This window comes from Aptenodytes forsteri, unplaced genomic scaffold, assembly GCF_000699145.1.
Source record: "Aptenodytes forsteri isolate BGI_AS27 unplaced genomic scaffold, ASM69914v1 Scaffold267, whole genome shotgun sequence".
Classification (NCBI taxonomy): Eukaryota; Metazoa; Chordata; class Aves; order Sphenisciformes; family Spheniscidae; genus Aptenodytes; species Aptenodytes forsteri.
In genome coordinates, this window is record NW_008794173.1 from 1,888,480 (window position 1) to 1,902,952 (window position 14,473).

Below are 14,473 nucleotides of genomic sequence, written 5' to 3' on the forward strand. Positions count from 1 at the left end.
GAGGGTGGTGATGATGAGGATGAGTACGAAGAGAAGGACAGAGGACCCTTGAAGGTACCCAGTTAGTTAAGTTTGGTTTGGAACTGGCCTGTGGCAGAGCTGAAGGACAGACCTTTCTTTGAGGCTGAAGCAGAAAAGGCAGAAGTTGAAGACATTAAAACATCAGGATGCCATTCTCTGAGACTTCAATGGTGTAGTATTTAGGAGCCTTTGGTGTAAAGATTGGCCTGGAATCACGAATGCAGGGGAAGGAGAAAGCTTCAGGGAGTCCAGTACTATGACAGGTGAAAGATTTTAGATCTGAGTTTCTGAGTTCTGGTGACCTGCAATTTTTTATGAACTTTTATTTTAAATTAATTTTAACCCCCCCCACCATTTTACAGCAGCAGGAACAATAAAAGAAAGGAAAACCCCAAGTCATGTAGCCAGCGGTGGTCCAGGATGACAATGTATAAGCAATAAGCAATTTGTGGGACGCTAAATGGAGAACTCTTGGGGAGGGGCCAGGAAAATTGCGAAAAGTAAGAGTCCTTTAGGCAAAGTAGATAATTGAACTACGATGGATATGTGATTTTTTTCCTTATGTATCCAGGCAACTATTTGCTTTAGATGTAATGACTGTTATAAATCACAGAATGAAGTTTCTAACCCCAACACATGCCTGGAACAGAGCTGTTGATGCTATCCAGCTAATAAAGCATATTTCTTGAAGCAACAACAGGTTACCTATCATTGTGTCATTCACCCTGGTGACATGATTACAGCTTAGGCAGGGCATCATTTAGGACGTCTTCTTCGAGCAGCTGTAGTCCTGTGCCTAGAAACAGCAAAAAGCTGGAAGAACCGCATGACATCTTACAAACAAATTATGTCACCTAACCTGTGAATTTCTGAATGGCACACCAAGATTTGCAGAGTGATGATCTGAGCTGTTTCCTCTCTCTCCCATTGCTTTGGTTTGGGCTACCATTCCTCCCGAGCGGGCGAGAGACCCAGGGCCAGGGGAGTGAGAGGGATGCAGGCACGCGAGCCCTGAAGATGAAGATTCTGGGAAAAAAAATGTCCATTTCTGAAGTTGTGTATTTTATACTATTATCTAGCCCTAACTTTTCGGTTTGCTGGATTGCTGTTTGGCTTTGTGGGAACTATGACCTTTGATAGGGTTATCTGAATTTAAGGATTTCAAAGTTTAATATTTGGCAATATACTCTGCCTGAATTTAAAAGACAATGGTATGCACTATGGCTATTTGAAAAAAATAATGTTGTTTTTTTCTTTTGTGTGTGAAAAATGAGCTACCCGTTGAAAGAAGAGCTCATTCCACACTGCTATACGTTTCATGCATATTCACACAGAAGCAGTTTTGAAAAATATACTGCTGTGCTTTTGGCTATTTGAAAAATGATGTTGTTTTTTTCTTTTGTGTGTGAAAAATGAGCTACCCGTTGAAAGAAGAGCTCATTCCACACTGCTATACGTTTCATGCATATTCACACAGAAGCAGTTTTGAAAAATATACTGCTGTGCTTTTGCTGCTGGAGGTAGAGGAGAATATTAAAAATCCCATTTTTCCTACTGATTCACTTCTGCTGCTGTGTAAACACCAAGTGTTTGCTGTCCTGTTGGGATTAACTGATGTTTGTTCAAGGTAGGAGAGGTGTTTTTAAAAAAAGAGATGGTTTTGGACTGTTTTCTTCCCCTAGGAATTGGTGAAATAGAAGCTGATTTCAAATTGTTCTCTGTAATTTTTACTATTGGCTCTAATGAAAAATACCCCGATGCTGGGAGTCTGTGCAACGGGTACTCGTTTATCTCGGTCCTCTCCTCCACACAACAGCTTCAGTTAAAACACCTGCATGCTGCACTCTGCTTGTGGCATACTACAAAATGATAAGTACTCTGAAAAATCGTATGTTAAAACCTTAGACTCATCACCCAACTTTGGGGGTATTTTTGACCTTTTATTCTGGGCTTTGGTGGGGGCAATACTATTTATTACCTTACCACACAGAGTGGTTGTGCAAATAAACGTAGTATTGGCAAATGAAACACTCAGATGACGTCATGATCAGTGCCATAGAAAAAGGTCCGTGAGGAAAATACGAATTCAGAGCATGGCTAGAACGACACGTACCGTAAGGAAAGCTCCGGAGCAGGTGCTGAGCCGTGGGGATGGAGCAGGACTTTGCATATCTGCTTATTCTGCTGCACTCGACTATCTTTGATTTTCAGTCACCAGGTGAGCTGATTATCACAGACATAAATGGTAACAGGATTATCCAGGCTGCAGTCAATGAGAACAGAGCACGTTTTGAATTTTAGTGCCCAAAAGCTTAGTGTTTGGCTCACCGTAGGGCTCGGAGGAAAAGCTTTGGAGCTTTGTTGCTGATGTGCATCCAGCTGCCCACTGAAGTCATTAGGCGCTTCTTGGAGTTGTCAAAAGGTAAGTAGACATGTGAGATGAGGAACAAAAGGGCCCTTTGTTAATGTATTTTAGCAAAGTATTGAAAATATCCAGGATTTAAGGAAAAAGAAACTCCCCCAGCTGCCGAAGACTCTCTTGCACCTAACCTCCAATGGCCTAGTAGGGCGAAAGTCCCTATTTGTTATTTATTTATTTTAATTATCAAGACGCATAGATGGTGATGTCTGGGTTACCGTTGATGTGAAGAACCCACAAATCTCAGCCCAGACTTTTCATTTCCAGTACAAATAATGAAGAAAGCAAGGAAATAAAATTACAGGCTTCAGAAGAGAACGCGCCAAGTCTCCTCCGTTGTATGTTAGTTCAGTTCTGCCATCCGAAACGGCACTTAGTGCTGCAGAGAGGATTTGAGGAATGCTAAACATATCAGTACTGGGGGAAAAAAAAAGAAAAAGAAATCATTAACATAATGATAGCCATCACAGCAGAGCGAGGAAAAGTGCAGAGAAGTGCGTAACTGTTTTTCCAGCTTTCAGAAATATCTTGCTGTTACAGATGAAAAAAAAGCTTCTTGGAGGCTGATGGGGTTTGGATTGTCCCTGGGGATTTATTTGATGTATGATCTGACTGGGAGGAGTCAGGTAGAGAGAAATGCTTTAGATTTTGAGCACAGTGGACCGTAGCCCAATAATTCAAGAGTTTATCTGTAATGGGAGCTGGGAAGTTGCAGGAGCGGGATGTGGTGGGATCTCTGTGGGTCCTGCAGGTTTTGCTTTCGAAACATGTGCTGCCCATCAGGCCATCTTTCCTTCTGTTACTGGAAGAGGTCTGTGGTCTGCAGGACACCCTCCTCGCCTTCCCCCTGCGACTTCACTTGCTGGCACGCGGCCCTTCTCCCCGAGCGTGGTCACCATCCCTGGCCAGCATTTCATGGTCAACCTGTGGTGACACTGCACGAGTCCTGCCCGCGGCTGTGCCCATGCTGCAGGGGTTCGGTGAGCTCCTGCCAACGGCAACAGGAGGCAGAAACTCTGTGTTAATTGATGCACTGTAGGTTGGCAGCTTCAGTATCAGTTACCAGGACTGTAATGCAACATCCCTTTTATTTTCCCTACTTTTCCTGAAAGCTGTGCATGGGCCATGAAGATTTTCTGCCATATTATAAGTTGAAAAATTGATTATGAAAATACAACAAGCTGAATGGATAGAGTTTATCATCATACTTGGTCTGGTATTAGCACGGCCGTGAAGGTTTGAGGGGTGTCATGCTTTTACATGAGGGTGGCACCCAGCGGGGGAGAAGGTCCCCAGCACGTCCCCATTCCCACCAGGACCAGTGGGAGGGGATGCAAACCCCGCAGTGACCCGTGGCCGTCTCCCTTCCTGCAGGGGAAAGGCATAGCCCATCTCTATAGCTCTTTGTGCTAAGGTGACAAGTTAATTTAGCTTAGCATTGCCCTTAGACTTATTAGCAAAATTTGTAAGAAAACGTCTTGGATCAGGGTTAATATGCGACAATCTTTCTGTGTATGCAGAAGTGTTATCACCCATAAACAATTAGGAAGCAAAGTGTTTACATGATTAGCTGATTTGTGGATGCTGTCTGTCAGCAAAGTGCTGTTATTAGCTCCAGCACAGTTCAACAGTTCTGATTTCAATTGCAGGGAAGTTAATAACAGATTGTCATAACTGTTTAAACTACGAGGTCTTCAAGGCATGCATATATTTATGCTACATATATATCCTCATAGCACAGGAAACAAGTCTTGACTGAGATTTCAGGGACTGTTTAAGAGATGTGACTGAAAACCAGATTTAAAGAAAATATTTTCACAGGATTATAGAGCAAGAAATTAAAGGTTTTAGATTTGCTTGGACTTTTTTTTTGAAGTGAGATTGCTAGGAAAATGGTACAAAAGAGCGCAAAATGCTCCCTTCATTATGAAGAAAAGTATAATGTATTTTAACGTACAGTAAGTAGAGTGTATTTGGCTTATTCTGACTTTCTGATACCATGCATGTTATATTGGAGTGCCCGTATTTTAGTATTGTACGTGATTGTATTAGAGCTATTGAGAAGTTTAGAGCATTTATATTTCTGTGATCAAATAAGAATATATTTTTAGAAGCTTTCTCTTGAGTACTGTGTTTAGGTAGTAAATACTTCATTTCTGTTTCAGTTCCCAGTCTTTTTAATTGGAGTAGGTAGGATGAATTCAGCAGTGACGGTATGTAATGCAGCTGATGTCATTCTGCAAGAGAAGGCTAAACAACCCCAGTTCCCTCAGCCGCTCCTCATCAGACTTGTTCTCCAGACCCCTCACCAGCCTCGTTGCCCTTCTCTGGACACGCTCCAGCACCTCAACGTCCTTCTTGTAGTGAGGGGCCCAAAACTGAACGTCAGTTTTAACGTCAGTTAACGTTTAAACGTCAGTTTAAGTAAGTTAAACGTCAGTTTAACGTCAGTTTTTTTAACGTTAGTTCCCAGTCTTTTTAATTGGAGTAGGTAGGATGAATTCAGCAGTGACGGTATGTAATGCAGCTGATGTCATTCTGCAAGAGAAGTGCAGATTGTGCATCCTGGGGAAGCCAAGCTCTCAATCGCTGGAGCTTCTTGCCAGTTGACATGAACCAATCAAGACCATCATGGGCAGGATGGCCTCTTCAGACCCTTTTCAGACCTATTTTTCTACCTTCTTTTCCCAGCACAGGACTGAACATTATTTTCTCTTTCATGATGCTATTCTTGATCCTCGGGGACGTTTTTTTGGCTTTGATATCAAAATAATGAACAGCTAGGATACTGTCAGTGTACAGGCAGTGAGAGTCCTCAACGGCTGGATGGTACGGTGCAGACGACAGGCTCACTGCATGATTTCTGCCTCAGAGCAGTTACTGAACGCGTTAGCCCTGAGCAGGTGTGCTCCAAAACCCCTCTCTCCTGCACTTTAGCATGTCCCAGAAATCTCCTGAGGCATGAGTTATATTGTAAAGATCTCTTACTCTGAAACGTGTGTACTAGCCCATGGTTAGGTCTAATTCCGACATACTTCCCTCAGTCCCTCAACAAGACTCAGTCTTTTCCTGCATAATTCAAATATCTCCATTCTACGTTTTGCACTTGGAAAATGCAAGCCCTTCTCACAGGCTCAGTCGCCTCTCTGTGCTCACATCACATGGAGCTGCTGCAGTTTCAGAGTCAGGAGCTCTAATCTGGCCACTGAAATGGTGTCAGCAAAACAGCCCTAACCCAGGCAGGGAAAGAAAGGGGTGCAAGTCTCGTAAGGGACAGAAATAGCTGGTGAGTGAAAAGCTGTCGTAGAATAAATCCTAAAACCAACTCAGATTTGGACTGGAATTGATTAGCAGCAGGTCAGACATTTGTGGTGACACGGATGAAGAGATATTTTTTGCAGATTGTTTTGTTTGACGTGTTTTCACCCTGTCTTCTTGCTGTCCAGTTGCTGCAGGTGTTGCATGACGGCTGTGTTAAGCAGCAGGTTACTGCCCTTGCGATCCTCCCGTGCTCTCCTACAGTACATCCTTAGGAGTGTGGACCTCTGCAGAAAGGTGACCTCTGTTATTAAGTCATTGTCCCTCTGTTCGGCTCAAGGACAGTATATTAGCCAGATATAATTGTGTTCCTCTGATTTAGACATGAAGTGGCAATGCTGCTATCAGACTGCTAAAAGAATCTTTTTTATTTAAATGAAAGAAATAAAACTTTTTTCCCAATATTTTTTTTGCTTGGAGAAAACAATCATTACAAACCCATTCTGATATTCAGCTAGGTTTATCTTACTTCTCTCCCATTTCAGTAGAGCAAGGGACTACAAAGCTCACAGAGATGCGCTTATTTGATCACAAAAACAAAGATGGTGCATGACAGTAATTAAATTTTTACTCTCAATTATTTTAATTTGTTAGCAAAATAGGGAGAAAGGCTTTATGGCAAATGGGAAGAGGCAGCTTCTTACACCTGACTTTACTCGTACTTGGCTAACTACTTCATCAGAACATAGCCAAGTCTGGTGACAGATCATTAATTTTCATGGATGTAATCTGGGAAGCCAAGTATTAGTAGAAGGCTGGTCTGCCAAAACCAGCATAAATGCATTAATGCTTATTAAAACTAAGCTGTAAGTCTGTTTTCATGCTGCCTCTGTCAAGTTATGGATTAATTGCTTAAATGTATTAAGACAGCAAATACAAGGAGAAGAGATTACTTTGTGTTATAGCAAAGAGTAGAAAAGGATGTGGTTTTCTACTTAAAGACCGGTCCTTCTGGAACAGGTAATGTCTCTTAGCAAGTGGGACCACTGATGAAGCTGGATGTTACATCTAGGCAAAAGCAATTATATGGTGCATCCTTTGGCCTCCATTATCAAGGAATGTTTATGCCCTTGCAATTCGAGTTCATTTCAGTAAAATGCTTTCTTTATATTAAAAAATATATAGCACTGGGTAGTGAAGCAGCAAGGGCTTTTTATTTAAAATTTATTTAAGAATGTACATATCATTTATTTTCCTCAGCTATCAGATCATTAGTGCCCTTGCTCGTTTCTTTTATTGCAAAATTATTATTGCAAGCTGTGGAAATCTGTGTTTGCACAGCTGCTCAGTGCAAACATTTTCTGGAGTGAACGGCATCCTTCCTCTTTTTACCTGTTGATAACAACATTTTTATTTCAGTTTGTAACTATTTTTTCTTTGCCTTTATTTCTTGCATCTACAAGAATCCACTTCAATTGCCAATAAAACCCACAGTCAGTAGCGTTGGAAACATTATTTTCACAGACGAAAACATTCTGCCCAAATACGTTGTAAAATTAGGACAGATGCATTGTTTTTTGAAACAAAGACATGAAATTCCATGCAGCACTTCAAGCTTCCTTCATTTCTTTCCAGGCTCTGATAAAAGTGGCATTAATGGAAAATGTTTTCGGAGGAGAAGTTTTGTTACTTGTTTCAGTGGGAGCAGTATTAGAGCACGGCAACAGGAGGCACAGGAAGAAGAAAATAACGTCATTTCATGCTCTGTACCTGCCAGCTGATGAGACTGAATGAGGCTGTTTAACGTGAGGCACGAGAAGTATGGAGTATTTTTCAGTATTTTTTGCATCTCTTTCAGTAGCCTGTCAAATCACACACTTTGTATGCATCGTGCCACATACTCACACATACAAATCCTAAAAAGCTTACAGTTTTTTGAAGTTCTTTGATTTAGACATAGGATATGAAGGCCAGGAGAGGAAAATGCAAATCACTGGGGATTCAGTGGGGTGAGAGGTTACATCATTTCAGAAGTCATGCAACCCATAAACTCTTGTAGAAGCTAATAGGCTTCGAGGGCTCTTGGCAATGTAAGCATGGTTTAAGCACTTCACAAGATTGGTCTCAGAATTGTTATAAGATTGTATATGATACAAGCAAATCTCGTCCCCCCCCAAAGACTAAAAATGAAGACTGGCGGTAGTAAACATAATTATGTTTACTGTTCTGCAGCTTCACCAAAGAATTTGTTGGTTTCCAGAGTGGTTAAATTGATTTTATACCTTTCTGAGCACACAAAATAGCAATTAGTCAATGCTGTATATTAGATTTTTGACAGGTATAAAATTATAGTGCCAATTATTTTACAGAAGTCAATGAACAACAGCCATTTCAAACAGCAGAGGTTTTTGAACAATCTTTAAGACAGTGCTGACAGTAGAAATCTGCCAGTTCACTAAATGTTTTAAAGGTATGACTGTAGTTTCAAAAAAAAATCGAATAAAAATGTTTGTTATGCGTGTATGCTATGTGCCTGGTACAATTTTTATTATAATGGTGGCCACTTCTTTACTGACACATACTAACATTTGTTAAATCTTAACCATTTAAGAGTGATGTAGTAGCAACAGAGGTCTCTTTGTTCTTCACGCTTCCCGGAGGCATAATGGAAAGAGTACTGAGCTTCCTCCTTAAAAGAAATAAATTTGTATCACCTGACCACAGAAAATCTCTATCCGTTTGTAGCACTTATTTGGTCTTTCAGGTAGCTGAAACATAACATTTTACTCCAAGGCAAGTGCAATTTCACACCTCCAAAGAGGCTGGTGACTGCATGAAGGTTTGGTCTAGTTTTTATTTCATTTGAATAATTTCATCTATCTACTTGTCAAATGAGAAAATGACAAGTTCAACAAGCTCTGCAACTTGGCCCTGCCGCTTGCTTGACTTGGGTTGTTGGTGAAAGACAGGTTATTAGCTATGCTCCATTATTCAAGAGAAGATAGCATTTTTAAAACAGCAATGTGTTACATAGGAAGCTTCTGAACTTATACACCTCTCAATATAACAGTTACATCAATTACAGTAATTTTGTAAGCTACATATTTCAGAGATTGCCTTCAAAGTTTGCTGCTCTGAAAGCAGGATTTTAAAGGAACACTGTGTTCTTCATTGGTGATATTCTTGTTCTAATAAAAGCATGCAAATAATAGAAACTTGTTATAAACATGATTCCCATATAATTTGGAAGCCTGGCTGAAGTGAATTGCTTTATTGCTCATGGGGAAGTGATATACAATTGGTCGTGATGAGTACAGCAGGAGATGATTTCAGAAAAAACACTGGAGAAAGCTCCCGAGATCTTTCTGCTGTGAAGTTGTCCAAGTAAATGCCAATGAAAATTCCCCGCACTGATGTAACTCCAAAGTGGGAAGGAAAATCCTACCATAGACACGGGATGTCTTTGTCTTACCTAGAGGACGAAAAGCGTAGGTGGTGTTCCAGTATTCTTTAAAGACTTTATTGATCAGGACCTTTATGTGTGTGACCTGAATTACTCAACGTTTGTGCACCAGCAGCCAGCCTTCACCCACCTGTTTATGACTCCGGCATTATGGCTCGCACAGGCAGGTGTCTTCAGCAGAAGGTGGATCTGGCTCTCACGTGAAGCATTAGGTTGGTACAATTTTCTATTTGGTGGTCTAAGGGGGCAATGGTGCATGTTCTTGCCCTTTTCCCTCCCCAGCCAAATGCCAAAAGCACGCGTATACGGGTTGTCTGGGAAAATGGGAACCAGTGGAGGAAAGAGGGACTTGAGAAGGCTCCATCGCTCCGTGTGCATCGGGCACCCTCAGCCACAGGGAGGGATGCTGGGTGTGGGTCCTGGCTCCTGAGCGAGACCAGCTCAGCTGAGAAATGGCAGAGACAGAGAGAAGGGAGTCAGCCGTGCCCGCTCTTACTGCCTGAGATCCCGCTCACCCCTGTGATTCCTTTTTGGCTTGATATCAAAGATTATACTGGTACCACTCCAAATCATATTTGCTTTCTTTTTTAACAGATTCCCCCCCCTCTCAGAATATCCTCTGTTGGCTATTATCGGTGTTAGAAATGATCAGACTGACGCAGTACGAATGTCCCTAACCAAAATATTTTATAAAACTAATATTAGAAAGTCACACATCATACAAACAAATAATTAGTTATGTGGTCCTCAATAATCCATGTTTCTTCTACTCAGTGTGAAATACATTTGCTATTATGCTTTCTAATTTAATTTATACATTTTAAGTAAGGAGGTTATTATCTCTTCCCTGACTCTGAACATGCCTCTATCCTATTTTATTATTTATTCTCATATTTTTCCAGGTAAAATACTCAATTAGTACACGGCTTCCAACATCTCCTTTTCTAGCACTTAAGAAATCACTGTTTATCCTTTGCAAACCTTCCTTCTTTTCCACTCATTCTCAGCAACACTTGGCAGTGTTTCTCAGATTTCTGTTTTTGCAGCTCTGCTATGGAGCAGCATCTTCTGGCAGAGGCTCCAGGTGATATATGTACGGGTCCTGTGGCTAGGGCTGTCTGAGTGATACGTGAAGTGTGCACAAGGCTCGCAGACAAAATATGCTGGGTGATACGTGAAGCGTGCACAAGGCTCGCAGACAAAATATGCTGAGAGGCAGCGGTTGTTACGAGGTTAGCATTCCCTGTGCTACAGCAAGGCTTGATGCAACGATGGTTTGTCCTCATGCTTAGCTCTTATTACTGTGATGCCACCTAAAATTGAAAAGCTTCATGCCGCCAACATAAGTCTATGAGCCTGTTCAAGCAAACCATGATCCATCTGCTTCAGGATACATGTCCTAGTTACCAGTGCATACCCCAGTTTTAATTTGAAAGCAGGTCTTCCCTTCCTAACACAGATTTAATTAAATAGCAATTCTATTTCTTAGCTTTGTGACATAGGGATTAAAGGTTGGAGAAATGATTTGGCAAATATCTGTGGAAAAAATACAGAACCTCACTTTTTTATTAATCATTCCTCTCCTAAGGTTAAGTTCAGTTTTACCAGCATAACTCTTAAAAAGTAGATAATCTAATTGCCTTTAAAATTTCAGATTTTATTACTGAAGCTTTGACTGATCAGGATTGAGCTACCCAACTAATGGAATGATTTCTTTTTTGCAAACAAATGAGGACATTAGAAGCATGATTTATCATTACTCCAGAGAGTTTTCCTAGTCAGTATTTTTAACCACATAGCTTGATTTTTATAAACTTCATCAGGTTATAATCAATGCATGTGTGAGGCTGAGGGAGATGAGATGTATGATTTCTTATTCTTAACTGTCGTAGTAAGCGTTTATTAAGGCAAACTTTTCCTGGGGTGGCATTACGAGACAGAAATATTGAGAAACAGCAGGCATCCCACAGGACAGGGCTTGGTAATCAAGATTGCATTAACGCTAATGACAGTGGCTGCACAGCTTATTGCCTGTGAGGTAAAAGTGATTTTAACCAACAGCTTTTGTGATGGAGGTGGAAACTGGGAAAATGTTGGCTGTTTCAGGCTCGTGCAAGACCTCTGGTATATCATATGGGAAACAAGTCCGTCTGGGAAGAGGAGCACTGCCGGTGACAGCCTCGGGGTTATTGAAGTCAGCAGATTCGTGATCAGCTCTTTGGGGTTGCTCTGGCAAGCACGGGGGTACTGCCCCGTATGAGCCCCGAAGTGTACAGTTTTGAACTTCTTTTGATTGAATTGTATCCTTTTGGGTGCTGGAGGTTTTTTTCCCCCTCCAGGCTGTTTTCCAAGTTTGGCAAGGTCATTTCAAATTCCGCTCTTGTCTCCCCGTGTATTTGTTGTCACTCTGAGCTTGCTGTCATCGGGAGATTTAATCAGCATACTCTCTAGTCCATCACCCAAATCATTAGTGAAAATTTGACGCTGGACAAAGCCCCATGGGCTTCCCTTGATACGTGTGCGTGGTCTGACAATGCGCCATCCGTAATTGCTCTTTGTGTTTCCCAGTGGGTTATACAAGCAGTTCAGCATCCTGAAGACACGGGTTTCTACCACTGGCCCGTGACAACATCATGTAGGACAGGGTCAAAACCCTCGTCATCCCTAAGGCTGCTCTGTCCACTGATCCTATTACCTTGCTGCAGAAGGAAACTAGATGGGTTTCATGTGGTTTGCTCTTGACAAAACTATGTCAGCTGTTATGCATCTCCTTGTTTTTGCTCACTAGCTGATTGTTCCCAGCTGTTTCCAGGGATAGAGGTAGAGCTGGCTAATATATAGCTTCCTACTGCCTGCTGCCATCTTCCTTTCTGCATTGGGACCTTGTCTTTCCCTGTAACCAAGGACCTTGACCAGTCTTCATGAGTTTCCAAAGGTAATTGCTAAGGGCTCTGAGATTGCATCACCAGTTACCCAAGTACCAGAGATTAATTTTATCTGCTCCGAACTGAATGACAATATTTACTTTAGCTACCCTTTATATTTTCCTTTATTATAGCCTGAGATTTAACTGCTTTTATCGCCCTGCTAGCAACTGTATGGCTGTGGTTCACTCTTTAGTGTAGAGAAAGCAAAGAGTTCCTAAACTTTTCTTCTTTCTTGATATTGTTATCTACATACCAGAGGTTTAATAATTTGATAAAAATCTGTTAGGTGGGAATTTGGGCTGAAAATACAGATGTCTCCTGAATTAAAACTTTATTAGTGACTATAAGGGAAAAACTAAAATCCTCCACCCAGCTATTGTCTTTTTGCTTATGGGGAAAGTTTGTGCTTGTGCCAAGAAAAGTCAATTCTTTTTACTCCTTTCACTTTACACTGCTTAATTTAGGAGTTGTATTTAGTATTTCACCGAGTCTGTTGAGTTTTCTTGAAATCTGCCATCCTTTTTTCTTTTTTTTTCTTGAAAATTGGAAGTTTTGGGAAGAAACCTTTGTGCTTTGGACTGGAACGGGTGAATTGGGACAAGTGGCTGAATGAGGAAACAAGGTTGTAATGACTTCTGGTTGCTTTTAAGGTGTGCTAAATTGGAACTGAGTTGTACATTCATAGCTGATGATCCTGGAGATAAGGCTTCTCAATCTGCTCTGCAGGGAGAGATGGGATGTCTCTTCCCAGCCAGCTTTCCTGCTGAGCATCCTCCCACATTTGGTGGGGTGTCTGCTGGAGGCTCGCTGTCATTGCACTGGGCTGCTGAGCAGGGCATTTTAGATCAAATGTAAAACCAGGAAAAGACGTGTGCAAAATATCTGAAAAATAAATCAATACGAAGGAGATGATTATTTAGAAATAAATGACATTCTGACTTTTGCTGTCATTTGGCTGCTTCATTGAGAAGGCGATGTTTGATCCAATATAAGCTCTAACAGCTATTGTTTTTCAGATCAACTTTTGGTTTTAATGAAGTGGAATAAATGACTTTGAATTAGTTATCATGCTAAAAGGAAGAAAGAGCATGAAAGTATTCAGTTGATTTGATGGGTCAGGCAAAATATTTCACAAATTAACAGCACATTTAACTCTAACGAGATATGACGAGTCAAATTTCTCTGTGTAATGCTATTAGCTGGAATGGAATTATACCAGCATGCACTTGGCAGAGTAAGTTGGCTAAAACTATGCAGTCTTAAGTTCTTTTAGAAGCATAATAGGGTATGAAATCCAGGTGGAGAAATAGATTTTTCTGAATTAAAAATGAACCTGATCAGTCTGGGAGATCTTAACGCATCTGGTTTTGAAACAGCTTGGAGCTGCAGCTGAGCTTGGTGAGTGCAAACAGTCTTTGATTCCTTTTCATTTGTGGTACTTGGGACAGTAATGAAGGAATTTGGGTTATGATATAAAGTGCTTTGTTAACTTGAGCAATTTCCAAGTGCAGCCATCGGGGACTTTCTGTGGCTTCTGCTTGAAATCTTATTATTTAATTGTTTTTCTACATTAACTGTGAAGAAGTTAGTCACTTTTTACTTTGTTCTTACTATGTCTTTTGCCAGAACAAAACAAAATATTGCTAGGGAACCACTGAACAGTTTTCTGCACTGCTGAAAATGTTTATTTGTTCAGTGTGTGTATATAACAGTCTGTGGCAGTACCTATCTTTTGTCCTAGCAGCCATCAAAGGAAAGAATAAAATAGATACCCGTTCCCTACCTACCCTGGCAAAAATGTTTTGAAACCTGCTGGCTTCGACCGTGCAGCAGTTCCCCAAGGTAATGAGTGCTCTGGGTGCGTGTTCTGTCTGTCAGGACTCAGTCTTGGCAAGGCACGCTGAGTAGCATCTCTGCTGCTCCTCCCTGAGCAGGTTGCGGCCAGGCCCCTCCCTGTCAGCAATGAGCACTTTGCGTGCCGCTCTGTCCAGCCGCCAGATTTATCCAGGTCATTGACATTCTTCAAACTCTTTACTTCTATAGTTCATTTAGAAGGTATTCCCTCTTGGGAAAAGCTACTTCATTACTGAAGAAGCTTTTTTCATTTAGGTGGCCAGAAATTTCTTAAATGTTGTAGTTATCCTCTGTAAGGAGTCCAGAGTGTCTGGGTTTGTAAGTCAAAGAAAATATTAGGGTTGATGTTAACAGAAATGTGACAGGCCAAAGGCAGGTGGGTTGCTGCCTCCAGCACCACATTCCCATGGAGGAGAGTCTTGAGTGTTCTGTTCCCTCTATCCTGGGCTGCATCCAAAGCAGCGTGGCCAGCAGGTCGAAGGAGGGGATTCTGCCCCTCTACTCTGCTCTGCTGAGACCCCACCTGCAGTA